The 6,668-nt window shown below is 46.3% G+C and overlaps 1 protein-coding gene across 1 annotated transcript in view; it reads left to right on the forward strand.

Annotated features, from left to right (window-relative positions):
* pappaa (pregnancy-associated plasma protein A, pappalysin 1a) overlaps positions 1–6,668 on the forward strand; it is a 129,311-nt gene that overhangs the window by 37,915 nt on the left and 84,728 nt on the right. The gene's annotated exons all lie outside the window — the stretch shown is intronic.

The raw sequence follows: 6,668 nt of genomic DNA on the forward strand, positions 1-6,668 counted from the left end.
ATAAATGTTGACTGTAGAAAGCAAAAGCCAAATCCTGGACATTTTTGGCGATTTAGAAATCCCGGCCGGACACTTTTTTTTAAGGTCCAAATAAACAACATGTCCGGGGAAAAGAGGACATATGGTCACTCTATCCAACATACAGTAATTTAACTTTCAATGCTAGCAAGTCTTTAGCTTTACTCACAAACACACAAAAACACGTTAAGTAATGCTTACTGTAGTTTTGTTTTTAAGCCCAACAATTATTAAAAGATCACTAATGCTTAAAGTGTGGGGAAAGTTGCTGTGTTATTTTATGCTGTTGTATGTTAAAATAATTTTATGTTAATAATTATTTATAAGAGGCAAGGAGACTAAGACAGAGAAGCACAGTGTGGTCTAAATATCTAGTTCAGTCATGAAACTATATGGTATAGACTGATTGGTCCTTTACATATAATCTGCTAGCCATTACATAATTTACTACATGGCACAATCTGATTCTGCAGCCAGTGGGCTCACCTGCTAAACATTTAAACAGTCTGGTTCACTCTATGCTGTAAGCTGCTGCAGCATGCTATCAGAGTTCCTCTGAAACCCTCCACCTCCCCCAGCTCCACCTGTCTAGATATGCTAGAGGATTTATGTCTGACTATTCATGCAGCAGCAGCATATCTTACATGCTCGCAGCAGTGTGTCTGCATAAATATTGGTAATAGCAAGCCTCCATACTTGCTCTGCAACAGCATGTGTAACAGATCTAGTCAGCCAAGACCAAATACATTAACATTGTCACATCCATTAATATGCTGAAACTATCTCGAGAATTTTCAAGATTTAAGTAAAAAAATACTACAGCTATGGACATTTGCAGCCATGAGTTAAACACTGAACGTATTAAAAAACTTTTTTTTTTTTCTTTTTTTGCAGTTCACATGTGTGATGATAATGTATAATGTATGTTGGGCTCCATATAAAAATTAGCAATTTAGCGAACATGGTCTCTGGTGTCATATGTGCTCTTAAAGGGACAGAGCTCTTTAAGTCCGTGCCATTTGTGTGGCTCATTATCATCACCACCAACATCATCATCATCATCATCATCATCATCATCACCATTGTTTATTTTTATATTGCACTATCCTCAATGTTGCTTTGTAAGGAATAAAGGAGTCTGAACAGAAAAAGGCTAAATAGAGGGAATTGGGAGGTGCACCAAAATTCAATGACCAAAAAAAAAACCATAATGCTGATCAATGACAGTCATCAAAATGTGGACTAGAAGATGAGCCACTTCAGCAGTTTTCAACAGTGAATTTACAGGTTAAATTGTGTGTCTTGTGGAAATAAGGTAACTGCATGCATATAAAGTACAATCACACAGACCTGGCAGCCCTGACTGAGCTTTGGTACAGGACCATCCAAGTGCTCTTCAAAGTCTAGAGTTGGCCTTCCTAAAATCTACTTTCTGTTTCTATTTATGTCATCTTTTCCCCTCATTTTCTTTTTTCTTTAGGTTGTTGTCTTTCCTTTTTTCTTCCTTGCATGCACACTTACTTTTATTTCTCTCGATTCCAGCTTTTTTATTTATTTATATTTATTTTTTTGAATGTTGACTTGTTGATTTAGGCAGACAATATTTAGGAATCCTCATGTGATCTTTTGGTCTGGAATAAGGTGTATTGTGAAAATTAGCTTGGCACGTGCTGTGTTCTCTGTATGGCAACTGGCCCGACTCATCCTAGAAACCTGATTCAACAACATATGGTACAGCCTTTATAATGCAACCGTTTAGCTTTCACATAACAGAATAATGTAATCAAACATTAGTACACTGCTTAATGAAGTTAAATTAACTATATTTTATATGAACTTTTGTTGATGTTATGTTGATAACGTCTCGGTTACATATGTAACCCTTGTTCCCTGAAGGAGGGAACGGAGACGTCACATCGGTGACCGACGAATTGGGATCTCACTTAGAGAGACCAATCCACTTCGAGTGTAAACTAAATGAGCCAATGCACATTGGCATGCGATGATAGCATCCAGCTGCCGCTGATCACAGCGTGAGCATAAAAAGGCAGCCGGTGCAACGCATACTAGGTTTTCGCTGAGGAGCCGAGCCAGTGACCCAGCCGCTCAGTGGTGGTACAGCAGCTGTGGCGACGTGACGTAACGTCTCTGTTCCCTCCTTTAGGGAACGAGGGTTACATACGTAACCGAGACGTTTCCTTTTAGTCGGTCACTCCGAGTCACGTCGGTGACCGACGAATTGGGATCCCTACCAAAGTGCCATGGATGCTACCCCTTCCAGTGTCCTGTGCGAGCCGCCTGCGCCCCTTTGTGGTGTAGGCCGGTGCTCGCAACAAGAAGACCAGTCACTGTTGTCATAGCACTACCCACTCAGTGAGATTGGATAACACTGGGAAAACATACCCGTTCCACTTGGAACAGGAATGTTGCGGAAGCCCCATCCTTACCGAAGGAGGTTTCAGAAGCACTTACACATATGAAATCCGTTTAGGTGCATATGGAAGATTAGAGGTGATTGTAACCCTCATGGGAAATGGCAGAAATCTGCCGGGGAAACATGGGCTCTGAGGCTTTACCGTGGACTTTACACATATGGGAACCACTTAGGCCTCTACATATGGAACCCAGCCCTCTACCGGTTCTCACGGATTCAGCGAGTGAGGGCCTGGCACCGGACGTTCCGCCACGTCTGGCTGCCGAGGGGATGGAGGAGCTCAACAGGGTCTACAGTATGGACACTCTGGAGAAGTTTCTAGCAAGCCACTAAACCGGGGCCTCTCAGTGCCTCTACCTGTTTGATGTGAGAACACAGGAGTATACCGGCTCCACACGAAAGCTATAGGATCTAGCGAATGTGGGGGTCATCCAGCCTGCAGCTCTACAAGTATCTGTCAGCGAGGTGCCACGAGCCAGCGCCCAGGAGGATGCAACACTCCTAGTAGAGTGAGCTCGCTACCTGAGCGGGCAGGGCACACCCTGTGCCTGATAAGCCAGGATGATGGCATCCAAAATCCAGTGGGTCATCCTCTGCTTAGAGATGGCATTCCCCTTCTGCCGGCCTCCGTAACAGACAAAGAGCTGGTCTGGGGTCCTAAAGCTTTGTGTCTGGTCTCAAGGCACAAACGGGACAGAGCAAAGCTAGGGCTGGGTCTGCCTCCTCTGGGGGCAGCGCTGGCAGACTCACCACCTGATCCCTGAAGGGAGTAGTGGGAACCTTGGGCACATAGCCGGGCCGGGGCCTCAGGATTACCTGGGAGTAAGCCGGCCCAAACTCTAGGTACGAATCTGCAACCGAAAATGCGTGCAGGTCCCCTACCCTCGTGATGGAGGCCAGTGCAAGCAGGAGCAGAGTTTTCATTGAAATAAACTTTAGCTCGACTGACTGCAAAGGCTCAAATGGGCCCTGCTGTAGTGCTTAGAGCACTAGAGACAGATCCCAAGAGGGTATAGAGGAGGGCCGGGGAGGATTTAACCTTCTGGCCCCCCTAAGGAACCTGATGACTTTACCTCGACTTACTGCAAAGGCTCAAACGGGCCCTGTTGTAATGCTTTGAGCACTAGAGACAGGTCCCAAGAGGGTATAGAGGAGGGCCGGGGAGGATTTAACCTTCTGGCCCCCCTAAGGAACCTGATGACCAGATCATGCTTCCCTACCAACTTCCCTTCCATGGGTTCATGGTTAGCAGCAATCGCAGCGACATAGACTTTAAGGGTGGAGGGAGACAGCCCTTGCTGCAAAAAGGAAAGCACGACCCTGATTGGGCATCTCCAGGGGTCTTCTCGGTGAGAAGAACACCACTCGATGAACAGGTTCCACTTCAAGGCGTAAGCGTGTCTCATAGATGGTGCTCTCGCCGAAGTGATGGTGTCAACTACCTCTTGGGGTAGGTCACCTAGAACCTCCGCGTCCAATCCAGGGACCAGACATGAAGTTTCCAGAGGTCTGGACAGGGTGCCACAGGGTGCCCCGTCTCTGAGTCAGTAGATCTTTCCTCAGAGGAATCTGCCAGGGAGGGGCTGTCGCGAGGAGCATTAGTTCGGGGAACCAGGTCTGAGTGGGCCAATACGGCGCCACAAGCAGGACCTGCTCCTCGTCCTCCCTGACCTTGCACAGCACCTGTGCGAGAAGGCTCACTGGGGGAAATGTGTCAAACATGGCCAGCTGTGTGCCAGTGCGTCTGTGCTGAGTGTTCCCTTGGTCAGGGAGTAGAACAACTGGCAGTGAGAGTTTTCTGGAGAGGCAAACAGGTCTACCTGAGCGGCTCCGTAACATCACCAAAACAGCTGGACTGTCTTGGGATGGAGTCTCCATTCTCCCGGGAGCATAGCTCGTGACAATTCGTTGACCGTATGGTTGAGCAGACCCGGAATGTGAATGGCATGAAGTGACCTCAGGACCTTCTGACTCCAAAGGTGGAGGTGGCGGACGAATTGCGACATGCAACGGGAGCGCAGACCACCTTGTCGGTTGATGTATGCAACGGTCGCTGTGTTGTCCATTTGGACCAGCACGTACTTGCCCCATAAGCTCCTTTTGAGACGGTTTAAGACAAGGCACACTGCTAACAACTCTATGCAATTGATATGCCAGTACAGATGGGGGCCCGTCCAAACCCCCGACACTGCATGCTCGTTGTACGTGCCCCCCCAGCCAGTGGTGGAGGCATCCGTGTAAACCACAGCATGCCTGGAGACCTGTTCTAGGGGCACTCCTGCCCGGAGGAATGTACGATCTGACCACAGGGTGAAGGTTTGGCAACAGGCCGGTGTAACTTGGACCCAGTGAGTGCTGCACTGCCATGCCCACCTCAGGACTTGGTCATGAAGCCAGTGTTGAAGCGGTCTCATATGCAATAGCCCTAGTTGTGTAAGTGCCGCAGCAGCTGCCATACCCCAGGGAGCCTCTGAAATAGTTTCAGTGGGACAGCTGTCCTGCCCTTGAATGAATTCAAGCAGGTCAGCACCGACCGTGCACGTTCCTCTGTGAGGCGTGCTGTCTGTTTGACCGAATCCAACTCCATACAGAGAAAAGAGATCCTCTGCGTCGGGGAGAGTTTGCTCTTTTCCCAGTTGACCTGAAGGCCCAACTGGCTAAGGTGCGAAAGCACCAAGTCCCTTTGTGCACACAACTGATGCTGAGACTGAGCTAGTATGAGCCTGTCATTGAGGTAGTAGGGAATGTGAACGCCCTGTTCTCTCAGGGGAACAAGGGCTGCCTTCGAAACTTACGTGAAGACACTGGGCGATAGGGGCAGCCCGGAGGGCAGGACCGTGTGCTGATATGCTCATCCTTCGAACGCGAACAGCAGAGATGGTCTGTGGCGCGGAAGGATCGACACATGAAAGTACGCATCCTTCAGGTCGATCGCTGCAAACCAATCTCCGCACCCGAATATGCGTTTCTTGGTCAACATTTTGAACGGTAACCGGCGAAGGGCCCAGTTCAAGACACGCAGATACACACACGTGTTACTGTAAAACTGACAAGAGAAAAGTAAAATTTACCTTTAAATATGACTGGCTAGACTATATGGAGACAGGACAAAGAATCTTCTTCTTCTTCTTCTTCTTCTTCGGGTTTTAACAGCAGCTTGCATCCTTAACGTTGCATTACTGCCATCTCAAAGAAACTTAGGAAAGGCAGGGCTATTTATGCTGAACCAAACGATCGACTAATAAGTTAATAAATGAACACAGGTGGAAACTAATTAACTAATCAAGCAACAAAGGAAAACTAGGACAAGGCAGGGAGAACAGAAACACAGAACATACACGTGACAACGTGTCACATGGACTATTTTAATGATGTCCTTACTACCGTTATGGGCCCTGAACGTGGTAGTTCTGTTGCTTTTTTTGGGTGAACTATCCCTTCAAGTACACTTTTAAAAAGTGCACTTTGTAATAATGTAATAATAAATATACATTTTTAACTAGAATACATTTCCATTCAATTTCTATTAACATACCATTGTGTTCGAAAACTTTATATTAAAGGTCCCATATTGTCAAAACTGAAATTTCCTGGCTTTTTTCACGATTACTGAGGTATGGAGGCTATTTAACTACCATATAAAATTCACACAGCCTGCTAAAAGTTCTTGGTATTTTTCACGAACCGTTGTGACTTCCGTAAAAAGTTGACGTCAGAACTACACAGTCACTGCCTTCAGTCACCACCCCGAGCACCGCCCACCGTCCCACTCTCCTTTTGCCAAACCCCCAGACAACATCGTGTCCATGCTTTTGCTGAGCAAGGACAACACGGAAACATGTCGAAAAGGTTAACTTTAACCACAAAACCAGAATGGCCGACCTGTAATGTTACACTCTCACTCAAAGGATGGACTATCTGACAGGATTGTTACTATGAGGTGGATCACATCTAACGTGTATAGTAAAGACAAACTCACCATGTTTATCTAGTCATGATGAAGATGTATATATATTTCAATTTCAGCAGGCAACTATTTTTACAGCTACACTATTGTTCCAGCCACAATTAATCACAACAATGTATACAATTACAAATTATTATATAAATCGTCAATTTGTTGTTTTACACACATGCACACAGACATTATTTCATACACGACATAGTCGTGAGATGCAAGAAACATAGGCATATGGCAAGAAATCTGTAGACGCGC

The sequence above is a fragment of the Sinocyclocheilus grahami genome, unplaced genomic scaffold, assembly GCF_001515645.1.
Source record: "Sinocyclocheilus grahami isolate Dianchi unplaced genomic scaffold, SAMN03320097.WGS_v1.1 scaffold662.1, whole genome shotgun sequence".
In the NCBI taxonomy this organism is placed as follows: Eukaryota; Metazoa; Chordata; class Actinopteri; order Cypriniformes; family Cyprinidae; genus Sinocyclocheilus; species Sinocyclocheilus grahami.